Source organism: Chiloscyllium punctatum, chromosome 2, assembly GCF_047496795.1.
Source record: "Chiloscyllium punctatum isolate Juve2018m chromosome 2, sChiPun1.3, whole genome shotgun sequence".
NCBI classification, from domain to species: domain Eukaryota; kingdom Metazoa; phylum Chordata; class Chondrichthyes; order Orectolobiformes; family Hemiscylliidae; genus Chiloscyllium; species Chiloscyllium punctatum.
The window spans coordinates 149,942,299-149,960,090 of NC_092740.1; positions in this window are offsets into that span (position 1 = coordinate 149,942,299).

The following is a 17,792-nucleotide window of genomic DNA, read 5'->3' on the forward strand; positions in this document are numbered from 1 at the left end:
TGACAATGTAACTTTTAAAAAATAGTTTTGTGATTTACACATGAAAGAAGTGAAACTATCATGGTATTGGAACAGATGAAAGACTCAACAAACATTCAAGATAGTTTTCAATGTATAATTTCAGTTACATCACACTGTAAATTTTTGCTATAAATTCTGTGCCTTCCAATTGTGTCCTCCACAACCCCCTGATGAAGGAGCAGCGCTCCGAAAGCTAGTGCTTCCAATTAAACCTGTTGGACTATAACCTGGTGTTGTGTGATTTTTAAGTCTGAGGTGATACATTTCAGGAAGAATGAACACATATTAAGTGGCACATGTTTGAACTGGGTGTCACAAGAAGAAAAAGATGAGATGGATATATCGTTGCAAGTGACAGGGCATGTTAACAAAGCAATTCACCAATTATTTGCAATCCTGCATTTAGTGACTCGAATAATCATTGAAATGGCTATAATAACAAGCTGGAAACTGACACTATATCTGGAAACTCCAGTACAACTCTGCCCTTCATACTGCTGAGTGCCTAGTTTAGGACTTCTGTCTATTTCATTGGAATGGTTTTAGTGTTTGCATTTCATGGATACATGGAAAGCATGAGTGTTGTTTTCTTTACAGTAGAGAGGTTAAAAGTAGATTAAATAAAAATATTTGATATTAAGAAATGTTTAGAATGACAAAGGAAACAGTGGAAATAAATGGGAACAATCTTTTTATACAGCAATTGCTTAGGATTTGGAATGGAATGTCGGATGGGTGGTGGATGCATTTTCAATAATAGCCTTCAATAGATAATTTAATACAGAGTTGAAAGGTGCACAAATTGCAGGACATTGGGAAAGAACGAGATTGTGAAACTAATATATTGCCTCAAAATGTTAACTCTATTTCTCTCCACAAATGCTGCCAGACCTGACGACTTTCTTCAACATTCTCTGGTTTTGTTTCAGAAACTAATTGGATTTCTTTTTGAAAGAGCACATGGAGCATCAAGGCCTGAATGGGATCTTCCTGTGCTATATTATTCTTTGAATCCTTCATGCGATATTACCTAGACTAGCTATTAAACCCCTCCAACAAATATATTTTACTTAACTTTAAAGGAGGTAGAAGTTAAGAGAGTGGTTTAATATTTGCTGTTTTAATGTTTCCTGTTCATACTATCACCTAATGTCAAAATTATTCCCGATACTCATAGACTCACTACAGTGCAGATAGACAAGCAGGAGGCTGGAACAATACAGCAAGCCAGGCAGCATCAGGAGGTGGAGAAGTCAACATTTCCAATGTAACCTTCTTCAGGACTGGGTTGAGTGTGAGGGGAGCTGTAGATAAGTGGGGGGGAGGGTGGGGATTTGAGGGAGGGGGAGGCAGTGGAAGTAGGGGTTGTAGAGTGGTGAGGCAGGGATAGGTGAGCACAGGTAGAGGGTACAAACTGCTTGGTCAATGGGAGGAATGAATCCGGTTGGTAAATGGAAGGAAGAGTCGGTCAGAGGAATGGAAGGGAGGGGGAGGGGCTGGGAAGGGAGTTGGGGGATGGGAAGGGAGGTTATTTGAAATTGGAGAACTCATTGTTGAGTCCCCCCGTGCTGTAGGCTGCCAGAGCGAAAGATGAGGTGTTGTTCCCCAATTTGCAGTCTGACTCACTGTGGCAGTAGAGGAGGCCGAGGATGGTCATGTCAGAGAGGGAATGGGAAGGGGAATTAAAATGAGCGGTGGCTGGGAGGTCAGGTCAGCCCCTGCAAGCCAGGATGACCTGCTTGGTGAAACATTCCCTAAGCTTACGTTTGGTGCCACCAATGTAGAGAAGTTCCCCCCTTCGCCCCCCCCAAGCCTGAAGAAGGGTTACATCCGAAATATTGACTTCTCCATGTCTGATGCTGCCTGGCTTGCTCTATCCTTCCAGCCTCCTGCTTGTTTACCTTGGATTCCAGCATCTGCAGTTTCTTTGTCTCTAACTAATAGTGCAGATAGAGGTCACCCAGCCCATCATGTTTGCATTAGCCATTCAAGGAGAATCCCAAAAAGAGCCAACTCATCTACATATCCCTGCATATCTAATGGCTAACCCACCTAGCCTGCATATCCTTCGACACTATGGGCAATTTACCATGGTTAATCCATCTCACCTACCCATCTTTGGACTATGGGAGGAAACCTGAGAACCCAGAGGAAACCCACGAGGGCACTAGGAGAATGTGTAAACTCCATACAGACTGTCACCCGAGACTGGAATTGGACTTAGGTTCCTGGCACTGTGAGGCCGCAGTGCTAACCACTGAGCTGCTATATTTATAGGTAGACTTTCGAGGGAAGGCATTCCTGGGGATGGGGCATAATAGTGCTGTTGGAGATAGATAAGAATAGCGTCAGAATGGGAACATGATCTCAGATATTTCTGTTATGACCTATTGCTCATGTGCAATGGCATCATCAGAAGGTACCGGTGGAGTGGATAGGCTGGGAATGGGGTGTGGGGAGGGGCTAATGAGTGAGATGAAGTGAGGGTGAGACTAAGGAAGTTTGAGGTGATGACACAATGGGACTTAAATGAAGACTGACATTATTGAGATGAGAGGTTGCTTGGGTCAAAGGCTAAAAATGTTTTAGGAATTAAAGTCTCCTCATGTCTTTCAAGGGCAATTGATTGGAAGAATCCAGTCCACAATAATGAAAGTAAATCTCCTCCCTATTTATGTAAACCTAAATACGTTTTGACAAGCCCAGTTATAATTTTTAATTGAAATTGGTCCATACATAAAAATAATTTTAAGTTGGTACAAATTAGCAATAAATTGCTTATCTTACGTGCGCAAAGTTGACTGTGCGGGAAAAGCCATGCTGGCAAAATAGACAAGTGAAGTCATGGCTAACATATGTTTTTGGAGCAATGTTGGTGAACCAATATTGCTCAGGCAATATGATTCAATCGTGAAATTTAATTCAATAAAAAGCGGAATTAAATGTTAGCCTAACGGTGACAATGTAATTACTGTTTATTGTTTACTTCATGAATGCCCTTTAAACAAGGAAATTTTCATGTGACTCCAGACCGGTAGCAATGTGGTTCACTCTTAGCTGCTCTGTAACGTGGCCGAGCAAGACTCACGGTTTCAGGTAAACTAAGGATGGACGTTAAATGATGGAGTACCCAATGATGTGTACAGCCCATGACCAAATCAAAAAAAAGGTCCACTGTTCACCTCCCATCACTGAGCAGTGTACATGTTGGGATTCCTACAGGTCCACATTCTATAACATTGGCCTTACTGGTAATCTCATTAGCTGAGTTTGAGCCAGTTGCTTATTGTGCAAGGTTGATGCTGAAATAGGGAACATCAAAACCCATCCTATGGGATAATCGCTACCCTGATGGGTAGTCAAACTCATGAGGGGTCCTAAAGAGCTTAAATGCTGGTGCTTAAGAAAATGGACCTTAAAAGTATCCAGTCTGTTTCAGATTAGCTGGAGGTTAAGGTATCTTAGAACCTTCAACAACAGATGAACTTAGCTGTTTCACACTGTACTATGTGGTAGCAACGTGAATGATGTTTGTCAGAATGCAGCCACCAAGCCAAAAAGACATTCTGCTTATTACACGAATGAGTAATGTGGTACATGAATTTCAGTGCCAGTGTGATGCCAAGTATGTGAGATGCACACTCCAAGGATTGGAGGGGTCATATCAAACAACGTGTCTGTCTTTAGCTGTCTAGAATAAGCATAACCCAGCAGCATCTGCTTGTAAAATTTATAAATACAGTGTCAATATTAGATGTGTTTTGTAACACCATTTGATTGCCTGAAGAATTACACTGACAACTAATTTAGGATTGTGTGGTGCTTGTGTGTACTGCAAGCTCAGTTGTACACAGGGCCCTGACGTCTTGGAGACAAAATGAACATATACATGCCCTGATCAATCTAACTCAACCTGCCTACTTTAAAATGTAAACAAAAACCTGGCTGTTAACTGTCAATCATCATTAATTAGTGCCTTTGTCGCAGCAATGCTTTTACCAATCAGAGTCCACTTGTTAACCAATCAGTGCTCTTCCATCATGCAATATGCAAATTTGTATTGTTGTGAAATGTTATGATGAGTGCAAGCTGTAAAATTTCAACAAAATGTGTCTTTTTTCAGCAATAAATCTAGATGCCTACACTGTGACAGCATTTGGTATGAATGTTGAGAATGGAGCAAGTAAGGACAGACTCATAGCGCAAACTTTAGAAACTTTATGTCATTGTCTCTTTTATACAAATGGTATATTTTCTGCCCATTATATCTCTCCTTTCCTTCCATTGTCATGTGCCACACCTTAAATCTGAGTGATTTCCAAAAACTAGTTAAACAGGAATCCTTTAGGAGAGCACACATTTGGATGATGACTTCGATTGTAACAGAAGATAAGAATTCATAGCAGATTTTTATGGTTCACTTTGAAAAATTGTTTTTTTTAAAAGTAAGAAATGACATTAATTTACATTTTGATCAAAACTTAAGGTGAATAGATGAAATGATTGCCAGGGACCCAGGTTCGATTCCACCCCGGGTGACTGTCTGTATGGAGTTTGCACATTTCTGCATGGGTTTCTTCCAGGTGCTTTGGTTTCCTCCCACATTCCAGAGATGCACAGGTTGGGTGGAATGACCATGTTAAATTGCTCCTAGCATCCAGGGATGTATAAGTTAGGTGGATTAGCCTTGGGAAATGCATATTTACAGGGATAGGCTCGGGGAGTGGGTCTGGGTGGGATACTCTTCAGAGGGTTGGTGGGCCGAATGGCCTGCTTCCACACTATGGCTCTATGATTACATCACAGAAAAATCTGATCACTCTACAAAATAAAGATGTGCTTTAGTTTATCATTAGGTACGACTTTTCCTGCCAAAGCTTATTGTGGCATGACTTTAAAAATCTTTAAATGAGTTTATTTGGTTCAAAATTTCATTGATCCTCTCTGTCATCTCAACCCCAGACCTTCTCAATAATGTGCAACTTTTTGATGGCTGTTTAATGTAGCACCGGTGCCATCTTGTGTTTTTCTATGGTATTGCACAATGACCCAGACACAATTTTCATTTGTTTTAAGTACAGATTAAATAGAAAAAACAAAGATAAAAATATTATCTTCCTTTTTCTATAAAAAAGCAATATGAACAGAAAAAGCTATTTTATAATTTTAATAAAGTATTCATTCATGGATGTAGGTTTGCTTGCTGAGCTGGAAATTTCGTTTTCAGATGTTTCATCACCATAATAAGTAACAACATCAGTGAGCCTTCAGATGAAGCACTAATGGTACGGCCCACTTTCTATTCATGTGTTTAGGTTTCCTTGGATTGGTGATGTCATTTCCTGTGATTATGTCATTTCCTGTTCTTTTTCTCAGAGGCTGGTAAATGGGATCCAAGCCAATGTGTTTGTAGATAGAGTTCCAGTTGGAATGCCATGCTTCTAGGAGTTCTCGTGCATGTCTCTGTTTGTCCTAGGATAGATGTGTTGTCTCAGTCAAAGTGGTGTCCTTCCTCATCTGTATGTAAGGATACTAGCGAGATTGGGTCATGTCTTTTTGTGGCTAGTTGATGTTCATGTATCCTGGTGGCTAGTTTTCTGCCTATTTGTCCAATGCAATGTTTGTTACAGTTCGTGCAAGGTACTTTGTACATTACATTAGTTTTGGTTGTTGTCTGCATAGGGTCTTTCAAGTTCATTAGCTGTTGTTTTAGTGTGTTGTTGGGTATGTGGGCTACCATGATGCCAAGAGGTCTGAATAGTCTGGCAGTCATTTTCAAGATGTCTTTGATGTAGGGGAGAGTGGCTAGGGTCTCTGGATGTGTTTTGTCTGCTTGTTTGGGTTTGTTGCTGAGAAATCGGCGACTGTGTTCATTGGGTACCCGCTCTTTTTGAATACACTGTATAGGTGATTTTCCTCTGCTTTTTGTAGTCCCTCTGTGCTGCAGTGTGTGGTGGCTTGTTGAAATAATGTTCTAATCTAGCTTCATTTGTGTACGTTGGGATGATTGCTTGGGATGAAGACCGACATGACTCATTTCTGATGAAGGTCTCATGCCTGAAACGTTGATTCTCCTGCTCCTCGGATGCTTCCTGACCTACTGCGCCTTTCCAGCACCACACTCTTGACTCTGATCTCCAGCATCTTCAGTCCTCACTTCCTCCATCAGTCTGAAATATGTCCTGGATTTTGAGATGAAAAGTTACAGGCTGTGAGGAAAATTTTGTTATAATATCGCCAGGCAATTATATTTACATTAGGAACAATGTGAGTGCATTGGAGTTAGCACAGAAGAGGTTCCAGGGATGAGAAATGTCAGTGATGAGAATGTTTCCTTGAGGAGGAGAAGGCTAAAAGGAGATTTAACAGAAATTTTCAGAATCATGATGAACCTGGATATAATAGTTAGGGAGATACTGTTCTCACTTAAAAGAGAAGCAGCAGACACAGAATTAAAGTGCATTGCAAAAGAAGCAAATGCAGGGTGAGGACATTTTTTCCACATGCCAATTAGTGGGAGTGGGAGTGGGAGTAGGGATGGGGGTGGGGGTGGGGGTGGGAGTGGGGATGGGGGTGGGGGTGGGGGTGGGAGTGGGGATGGGGGTGGGGGTGGGGGTGGGGGTGGGAGTGGGGATGGGGGTGGGGGTGGGAGTGGGAGTGGGAGTAGGGATGGGGGTGGGGGTGGGGGTGGGAGTGGGGATGGGGGTGGGGGTGGGAGTGGGAGTGGGAGTAGGGATGGGGGTGGGGGTGGGAGTGGGGGTGGGAGTAGGAGTAGGGAAGGGGGTGGGGGTGGGAGTGGGGGTGGGAGTGGGGCTAGGGGTGGGAGTGGGAGTGGGAGTGGGAGTGGGGGTGGGGGTGGGGGTGGGAGTGGGAGTGGGAGTAGGAGTGAGGGTGGGAGTGGGAGTAGGGGTGGGGGTGGGAGTGGGGGTGGGAGTGGGAGTGGGGGTGGGGGTGGGAGTGGGAGTGGGAGTGGGGGTGGAGATGGGGGTGGGGGTGGGAGTGGGGGTGGGGGTGGGGGTGGGAGTGGGTGTGGGGGTGGGGGTGGGAGTGGGGGTGGGGGTGGGGGTGGGGGTGGGAGTGGGGGTGGGCGTGGGAGTGGGGCTAGGGGTGGGAGTGGGAGTGGGAGTGGGAGTGGGGGTGGGGGTGGGAGTAGGAGTGAGGGTAGGAGTGGGAGTAGGGGTGGGGGTGGGGGTGGGGGTGGGAGTGGGGGTGGGAGTGGGAGTGGGGGTGGGGGTGGGAGTGGGAGTGGGGGTGGAGATGGGAGTGGGGGTGGGAGTGGGAGTAGGGATGGGGGTGGGGGTGGGAGTGGGGGTGGGGGTGGGGGTGGGGGTGGGAGTGGGAGTGGGCGTGGGAGTGGGAGTGGGAGTAGGCGTGGGAGTGGGGCTAGGGGTGGGAGTGGGCGTGGGAGTGGGGGTGGAGATGGGAGTGGGGGTGGGAGTGGGAGTAGGGATGGGGGTGGGGGTGGGAGTGGGGGTGGGGGTGGGGGTGGGAGTGGGGGTGGGGGTATGGGTGGGAGTGGGGGTGGGGGTGGGAGTGGGAGTAGGCATGGGAGTGGGGCTAGGGGTGGGAGTGGGCGTGGGAGTGGGGGTGGAGATGGGGGTGGGGGTGGGAGTGGGGGTGGGGGTGGGAGTGGGAGTGGGTGTGGGGGTGGGGGTGGGGGTGGGATGGGAGTAGGGATGTGGGTGGGAGTGGGAGTGGGAGTGGGGTGGGGGTGGGAGTGGGAGTAGGGATGGGAGTGAGGGTGGGAGTGGGAGTGGGTTTGGGGATGGGGTGGGGGTGGGGGTGGGGGTGGGAGTGGGAGTAGGGTTGGGGGTGGGGGTGGGAGTGGGAGTGGGTGTGGGGGTGGGGCTGGGGGTGGGAGTGGGAGTTGGGGTGGGGGTGGGAGTGGGGGTGGGAGTGGGTGTGGGGGTGGGGGTGGGGGTGGGATGGGAGTAGGGATGTGGGTGGGGGTGGGAGTGGGAGTGGGAGTGGGGTGGGGGTGGGAGTGGGAGTGGGGGTGGGGGTGGGAGTGATGGTGGGGATGGGTGTAGGATTGGGAGTGGGAGTGGGGGTGGGTGTGGGAGTCGGGGTGGGGGTGGGAGTGGAGATGGGGATGGGAGTGGGGTTGGGGGTGGGAGTGGAAGTGGGAGTGGGGGTGGGAGTGGGAGTCGGGGTGGGGGTGGGAGGGGAGATGGGGGTGGGAGTGGGGTTGGGGTGGGGGTGGCTCAGTGGTTAGCACTACTGCCTCACAGTGCCCAGGGACCTGGGTTCGATTCCACCCTTGGGCAACTGTCTGTGTGGAATTTGCACATTCTCCCCATGACTGTGTGGGTTTTCTCCCCCAGTCCAATGATGTGCAGGTTGGGTGGATTGGCCATGGGTAATTGCCCCATAGTGTTCAGGGATGTGTTGGCTTGGTACATTAGCCATGGGGAATACACAGCATTACAGCGATAAGGTGGTGTGGGGTGGGGGAGTGGTTGTGGTGGTGGTACATGGGTACTTGGGACCGGGTGAGATACTCTTCAGCAGATTGTGTGGATTCAATGGGCTGAATGGCCTGCTTCCATACTGTAGTGGTTCTATGATTGCAGTTGGTGTCTGGATTTCACTGCCCAGAGATGTGGTGAGGGCATTGGATGATTATTTATATAGAAACAATGTGCAGAATTACAAGAAAAAGGAGATTGTCAAAATGCTTAGTAAGCCAGTACAAACACAACCAGCTAAATGACTTCCTTCTGTACTAGAACATTTCTGTGATTGTGTAATTTCGTTGTGTAATTTAAACTCAACTAATCTACCAGTTTAGTAGTTTCCAAGGGGTGAAAGATCTGAAAATTCAGTCTAACATCAAAGCACTATAATATTATGTCTGTATGGAGTTTGCACATTTGACCTGGGGAAGAACAAGGAATAGATCATATTGTTGCATATTTAGTTTAATTGTTGAAAGAAAATGGAAGATAAAATTTATAGACGATCTAGAAAAGGCATGCATTGAAAGTAATTGGAAGGAATTTTAGTTATTCAAAAATTGACTGAGATATTGAAAATGATTATCATATGAAAAATGACAGTTTGATTTGGAATGCCTAGAGCTTCATCTGCCATCTGTCCAATGGCGAAGAAGGTATTAAATTCTGGATGAAGAAGTGTAGCTGTTAGAGGTATGAAAACTGTGGAAGGAGTGATCACAATTCAATTAGCAATTGTGTTGGATGAGTTTCATATAAACAGCCAAATAGGGTTAATCGGAAAGGAAGATTGTTAGTAGGCAGTTCTGAAATCGACCTGACTACATGGAAAATAGTCCAGGTTCTTACTGTACACAAAAAGTAGGACAAATCCAGTCTGGTCAATTACTGTCATATCAGTGTGCTCTCGGTCATCAGTAAAGTGATTAGGGTGATGGAGACATGGGCATACCACCATCTGCAAGTTCCCCTCTAAGCCACTCGCCATCCACACTTGGAAATATATCACAGTTCCTGAAGAGTTGTTGAGTCAAAATCTGTGAACTTCCTCTGTACAGCACATGGACTGCAGTGGTTCAAGAACGTGGCTCACCCCCACCTTCTCAAGGGCAACTAGGGGTGGGCAATAAATACTGGCCCAGCCAGTAATGTCCACTTTACATGAGTAAGTTAAAAACAAATTCTGCAGTGGCAAAAGTTTAAGCAGGCAATGAAAACAGTAGAAGCTATTCCAAAAAAGAAAAAATCTGGATCTCTGTAATGAATAGGAAGTGTAAATGTATAGAATACGTATAGTGTGGAAAAAGGCCCTTTGGCCCAATAAGTCCACACCTACCCTCCGAAGAGTAACCCAACTAGACATATTCCCCTACATTTACCTGTGACTAATGCACCTAACCTGTACATCCCTAAACATTATGGGGCAATTTCCCATGGACAATTTACCTAACCTGCGCATCTTTGGACTGTGGGAGGAAACCCATGCAAGACACGGGGAAAATGGGCAAACTCCACACAGACAGTCGTCTGAGGTTGGAATCGAACCCTCAGTGCTGTGATACATTTTAAAATTAAAGAAAGGAACATTTAGCATATTTAAGATGTACAGATGCAGATTGGGTGACTGCTTTGTGAGACACCCCCATTCAGTTCCCACAATGTATGACCTTAAGTTTTTATTTGCCTGTCATTTTAATTCCTTGCCCCACTCCATTCTGATCACTCTGTCCTCAGTCTCAGGCTCTGCTCAGTGAAGCTCAATTTATGCTTGAGGCATCTTCCAAGTAAGCACATTATACTCAACATCAAGACCACACATTTCAAGGGATCATTTGAAAAACTATCCCAATGTTTTTCAGAAAGTATCTTTTGTTAAGATTTCTGAAATTTCCAATTGTGCCATCACCTGTTGTTTATGTTATTTTTCCCACAAAAGATCTCCAACAGAACTCTTCTCATCCTTCAATCTCTCCAACCCTCTGCTTGAATCAGAGACTTTCTTTTGGATCTTCCCTTCCTTCCTTGCTTGCCAGGCTGGTCTGCGCTTCCAGGCTCAGTTGAGACACCTTGAGCCCTGAGATCAGCACTTCCCATTCCACTTAACCTCTTCCACCATGGCTACCTAACCTTGAGGTTGCTCAGAGTTAATGAGTTGTTTGATTTCTGGTTGCAGTTTGCCATTGAGTCGATACAGAAGTCTTACCCTTAAAGTAGCTGGTGTTCCCCAATTGGGCAAAATCTACCTCATTACCTGTAATTAATACCTCCCTTTCTCTTTTCCCTATTGCTATGCAAATGAACGTTTTAAAATATATTCCATTTCTAATCTTGAACCAGCAGAAATAACTCTTCAGTTATTTTCTAATGCCATAGTTTTCTCTTTAGAGTCAGAGATGTACAGCACAGAAATAGACCCTTTGGTCCAACTTGTCCATGCTGACCAGATATCCAAACTTAATATAGTCCCATTTGCCAGCAATTGTCCCATATCTCTCTAAACCCTTCCTATTCATATACACATCCAGATACCTTTTAAATAGTGTTATTGTAACAGGCTCCACCACTTCCTCTGGCAGCTCTTTTCATATTTGTACCAAACTATGCATGAAAAGGTTGCCCCTTAGGACCTTTTAAAATCTTTCCCCTTTCACTCTAAATCTATGGCCTCTATTTCTGGACTCTCTCACCCTCAGGGAAAGTACCTTGTCTATTTACTCTCACCATGGCCCTCATGGTTTTATATACCTCTATAAGGTCACCCTTCAGTCTTTGACACTGCAGGGAAAATAGCCTTAATCAATTAATTGTGGGGTTGGACAGTGGCTCAGAATTCCACCCTAGGGTGACTGTCTGTCTGTGTGGATGTGGAGGAGCCAGTGTTGGACTGGGGTGGACAAAGTTAAAAATCACACAACACTAGCTTATAGTCCAACAGGTTTATTTGGAAGTACAAGCTTTTGGAGTGCTGCTCCTTCATCGGGAAGCTGTGGAGCAAGACCTTAAGACACAGAATTAATAGCAAAAGATCACAGTGTCATGCAACTGAAACGAGATATTGAACAAACCTAGATTGTTAAATCTTTCATCCTTTAGAATGGGTTTAGAAAGAACCAAAACCTGCAACCCATTCTAAAATATGAAAGATTTACAACAATCTAGGTTTGTTCAATATCTCGTTTCAGTTGCATGACACTGTGATCTTTTGCTATTAATTCTGTGTCTTAAGGTCTTGCTCTACAGCTTCCCAATGAAGGAGTAGTGCTCTGAAAGTTTGCACGTCCATATATACCTGTTGGACTATAACCTGGTGTTGTTTAATTTCGTCTGTGTGGAGTTTGCACATTCTCCCCCATGTCTTCCTTCGGGTGCTCCAGTTTCCTCCTACAGGTTAGGTAGATTCGCCATGCTAAATCACCCAGGGACGTGCAGGCTAGGTGGATGAGGGGAATGCAGAGTAACAAGAATAGGGAGGGAGGGGTGTGTCTGGGTGGGCTGCTCTTCAGAGGGTTGGTTTGGACTTGATGGGCCAGTGGTCTGCTTTCACACTGTAAGGATCTTATGATTCTAATCTTGGAATCAATTGAAAAGCAAATTTCTCGCTACTCAACTTTGCTTCTTACAATTTTCTGTGAATTAATGTGTGTTTTTGTTTAAGGGCTGGTTTCAATTTTTAACAGTCATAACATTAATAGCAGCATATTCTGTTATCAGATAGTTTTCAGCCCATAAATGTCTGTCAGTTGTGATGATGTGCCTCTTGTAGCACCTATGCCAATCAATTGGAAAATATTGGCCACAGCATTGGTTGGAGTTGGATGAAACTGTGATTGACATATCCTGCTGGGCAACATTAAGATTCAAGCAAGACAAATTGCTTTAGGTGCACTGCACTCAATTTTCAGCATTCATTTCTGTACGAGGGTTAATTTTAAACAGGCAAGTAGACCAAGTTTTTGTTATGAAAAATATGACAATATAAGGAATGTATACAAAAACCTTGTTGAAGATGGTGAATTTGCAAGCAGAATAAAAAGGTTATCTCACATCTTGTTACGATACTATTATTCTTTAATGCACATATTTTACCAATCTATTTTTTGTACATTTCACAAAAGAAATGAGAATCAAACTATTATCATCAGACCCAGAGGAATTAATACTTTGGGTCTGAGTTAAATTATTTCATTGAATTATTTGCAAGTTAAAAAGATTTTGGACAGTTGAGACAGAATAAAGACTGGATTTACACTTTGGCTTTTCATTGACAGAAATCACATGACACCAGATTATAATCCAATAGGTTTATTTAAAATCACAAGCTTTCAGAGCACCTCAGTTGATGAAGGAGCAACACTCCAAATGCTTCTGATTTTAAAGAAAGTTTTTGGACTATAATCTTAATAATCACACAACACCAGGTTATAGTCCAACAGGTGTAATTGGAAGCACACTAGCTTTCGGAGCGACACTCCTTCATCAGGCGGTAGACTACCACCAGATGAACGAGCGTCACTCCGAAAGCTAGTGTGCTTCCAATTAAACCTGTTGGACTATAACCTAGTGTTGTGTGATTTTTAACTTTGTACACCCCAGTCCAACACTGGCATCTCCAAATCAGGACTATAACCCGGTATCGTGTGACTTCTGACTTTGTCCACCCCGCAGCATGGCTTTTCATTGACTGCTTATGTCTATTAAATCAAAATCCTGAGATGATTGTTGTCAAAGTTTTGACAGCAATTGTTGCTGTTACTGTCCGGCATGGAGTTTGCGCGTTCTCCCCACGTCTGCATGGGTTTCCTCCGGGTGTTCCTGTTTCCTCCTACAGGTTAGGTGGATTGGCCATGCTAAATTGCTCAGGGATGTGCAGGCTAGGTGGATTAGGAGAATGCAGGGTTACAGGAATAGGGTGGGGACGGGTGTGTTAAAGAAGGTTACTTTTGACAAAAATGAGTGGACTTTAAAAATGTACTTTTTTTGTGATCCACAGAAGAATGAAACTTTCCTATCTTTGAATGTGAGACAGTCAAATGTTCTGAAACAAATAATATGAGAATTTGGAGACAGCTGTGGATTCCCCAATTTGTCTATCCATTAGATTGGAAATATATCAAAGGCACATTTCGACTGTAGGTTTATGAGATTTCATGTAAATGGAATAGATTACTATGAAAGCTGGTATTCTGGTCTAAGAAGACAACTAATTCACAAATATCCTTTAAGGTTTGGGAGTGTGGCAGCCCAACAAATTGGCCTGGGGTGTTATTATAATCTACTCAAGCTGCTTTAATATGAACATTTTTGATGGATATATTTATAGAGATAGCTGTGCTTGTTCCAAAGAGTAAGAAGTGGAATATACTTGAATAAAAGTTGAATCAAAGTTTGCCTTTACTGGGTCTTGGGATGCTTTATGCATTGTATTTTCAATCAAGCTGTGGATCCTCTTGGGAGTATAAAATGGAAAATACATCAAGTAGAGTGCTAAATGGGTTGCCAATTTCCTATCATCTGTTTTCACGGCTTCTCAGTAGTAATTTCTGCTTTATCACAAAATAATTCCATGCCCTCAAAACAATGGTGAATTACTTTTAGTTTTGTTGATGTTTTTAAGAGAATAGAGAGGTGTGAAGTTACTGAAGCTAGGTGTATTGAATGAGTTGATGACTGTATAACAGCATGCCCAATTTTCTTTTCCCTTGAAGCCATCAGTCTATTCTGTGCTTCTGTCATTGAGTAGGTTTAACACGCAACCTTGACAGGTAGATTTTCAGAGCTCTTAAGTGACAGGACAATACTTGGAGCCCAAAATCTGCATTATCCTAGACTGAAGAAAATAAATTGCTTTTCTCAGGAAAACTGCTGGATATTTACAAATCTGTTAACAGGATTTCTGCACCATTGGCAAGGCTGCTTTGATTGCCTTTCCTTATTTAGGAAGATTGGGGTGGGTCTTCTCATTGAACTGCTGAAGTCTTCACAACATGGTGGTATTACTGAGGAAATCTAACTCAGCAATGATGAAGAAATAAATCATAAGCCCAAACCAGAATGTCAGTATGTGACCTGGAGAGGAAACCGGAAGTTAGGGCAGTCTCATGATACTAATGTTCTTGTGATTTATAGTGGTTGAGGGTTTATGTGATCAATGTGTGGCTGCAGTAAGTTTTGAGTGAATGCAGTGCAACTTGTACATCATACATACCACAACTACTATGTACCGGGGTGGAATGGGTAGAAATTTCTCTCAAGCGAATTGATTTCTTTTTTTTTGCAACTGCACCCATTTATGTCATAGAGGCAACATATTCCTGACTTGAGACTTTTAGATGTTAGCTGTATATGGTTACAGTGTGAATTTTTGATTACAGTACATCCAAAATTGCATTATTTCACTGTGGTGATGTTGAAGTTAAACGTCTGGTTAGTTGTGACTATTAGATGTTTGAGTAGTGTTGTTGATGGTTGATGACTTAGGGCTTCAGTTGTAAGTAACTTGAAATACGATGGCACAAATGTTTTAAATTTTAATATTTCTCCAATGTTGCATAGAGTGCTTCATTATTGGAGGAGCTGTGAATGGAGTTGACCATTGTAGGGCTGTAGGTTTGTAAATGACTCTACCCTTGACCTTATGATGAAGGTGAGATTGTTGGTGAATTAGCTGAAAGTGGTTAGGCCAAGAAATCTGCCCTGAGGAACTCCTGCAGTAATCATAGATTTTCTACAGTGTGGAAACAGGCTATTTGGTCCAACAAGTCCACATCAACCTCTGAAGAGTAACCCATCCAGACCCATTCTCCTTCCCAATTAATCAGCATTTCCCCTGACTAATACACCTAACCTACACATTCCTAAACACTATGGGCAATTTGAGCATAGCCAATTCACCTAACCTGCATATCTTTGGATCGTGGGAGGAAATCGGAGAACACTCACACAGACATGGAGAGAATTTGCAAACTCCACACAGTTGTTCAAAGCTGGAATTGAACCCAGGTTCCTGGCGCTGTGTGTCAGCAGTGCTAACCACTGAGCCATCGTGGATATCATGGGTTTTCCTTCAACCACCAAGTCAAACTTAATTGTATAGTTAACACTGAAAGGTTTTCGCTTTCATCTAGATTGGCCTTATTTAGATATTGTTCCTTCATTTCATAGCTGTTTGAATTTAGTTTGATGTTGAGAATAAGTACTCACACAGTGTTCAAGGGACCATGAGCCCAAAATTGGATGGTTTAAATTCACCTTTGGCAAGAACATCATCCCCTATCTTTTCCTCGGCTACATCAATGACTGTATCGGTGCTACCTCATGCTCCCATGAGGAGGTTGAACTTCACTAACACCTTTCACCCTGATCTGAAATTCACCTGAACCATCTCGGATACCTCCCTCCCCTTCCTGGGCCTCTCCATCTCCATCTCCGGTGACCGACTAACCATGGACATCTACTACAAACCCACCGACTCCCACAGCTGCCTGGACTAACCTCCTCACACCCTGCCTCCTGTAAAAATGCCATTGCTTATTCCCAATTCCTCCATTTCCATTGCATCTGTTCCCAGGATGACCAATTCTACTATAGAAAATCCCAGATGTCCTCCTTCTTCCAAGATCACAATTTCCCCTCCCACATGGTTGATGATGCCCTCTAGCACATCTCCTCCATTTCACACCCTTGAATCCCATCCCTCCCAACGCAACAAAGACGGAACCCCCCTCCTCAGTCCACAGCTTCCAACCCACCAACCTCCGTATACACTGCATGATGTTCCTCCACCTCCGCCACCTACAAACAGACCCCTCCACTAGGGCTACCTTTCCCTCCCCACCCATGTCAGCATTTCAGAGAGACCATTCCCTCCACTATTCCCTTGTCAGATTCACCACCTCCCCCCCCCCCCTCCCCAACCAGCCCATACCCCAGTCCTGGCACCTTCCCCAGTGCGAAATGTGCACCCACACCTCAACCCTCACCTCCGCCCAAGGCCCCAAAGGATCCTTCCACGCCCAACAGAAATTTACCCTGTACTTCCACAAATGTCATCTACTGTATCTATTATACCCGATGTGGTCTTCTCTACATCGGGGAGACAGGATGCCAACTTGCGGATTGTTTCAAAGAACATCTCTGGGACACCCGCACCAACCAACCCCACTGTCCCATGGCTGAACACTTCAACTCCCTCTCCCACTCCACCAAGGACATGCAGGTCCTGGGCCTCCTCCATTGCCAAACCCTAATCCCTCAGTTCCTGGAGGAAGAACACCTCATCTTCTGCCTTGGGACCCTGCAGCCACACAGGGTTAATGTGAATTTCACCAGTTTCCTTATTTCCCCTCCCCCACCTCATCACAATCCCAAGCCTCCAACTTGGCATTGTCCTCTTGACCTGTCTATCTTCCTTCCCACCTATCCACTTGACCTTTCTCTCCGACCTATCACTATTACCCTCCACCTTCATCTACCTATCGCATTCCCAGCTACCTTCCCCCAGCCCCACTCACTTCCCAGTTATCTCTCAGACCCCGGCCCACAAGCCTCATTCCTGATGAAGGGCTTATGTCTGAAATGCCAATTTTCCTGCTCCTCAGATGATGCCTGACCTGCTGTGCTTTCCCAGTACCACACTCTCGACTTTAGCCAGAGCAATCAGACTTGACAGAAAGTTGGCTGAAATTAAAGGGCAGTCAGTAACTATTGGCAACAGAGAACAGTGAGAAACAAGATTAAAAATCTTACAAAGTTACAAGGGGAATCAATTACAACCATCCAAGGGTTGTGTGTTGGAGAAGTTTCGATCAGACTTTCTGGCATCTTGATTGCCTGAGAATGTGCACTTTATACTTCCCCGCATGGCATCAGTGAAAGGCGTTAGTGAGATTCCATTGGATAATTTGAACCCAGCTCATGATTCCATTGGCCAAAGGCCACAGAACATTTTGGAAGATCCAAAGGGAAGCATTGCAGAGATAAAAACACAGACCTGGGAGCCAGCCCCTTCAGAAAAGACTCAATGAAGCCTTGGAGGAGTTGCAAGAAAGATTTAAATCAGGTTTTGTGGCAGAGGACTGTGTGGTAACCCAAGAAGACCCAGGAGAAAATCTGCTTCGACCTGCAGGACCCACTTTCATGCAAGAGAGCCAGTCCTATGTTGGAGAGGAAGGTGATTCCAATGGGCCAGACATATGGATCGTTGCAGATAATATCCTTTTCTAAATGGATAGAGCTCGATAAAGAGTAAGTATTATGGCACCAAATTAATCTAACTGGCACCAACCTCCCCTCCCTACATCTGCCACAGGCACATCT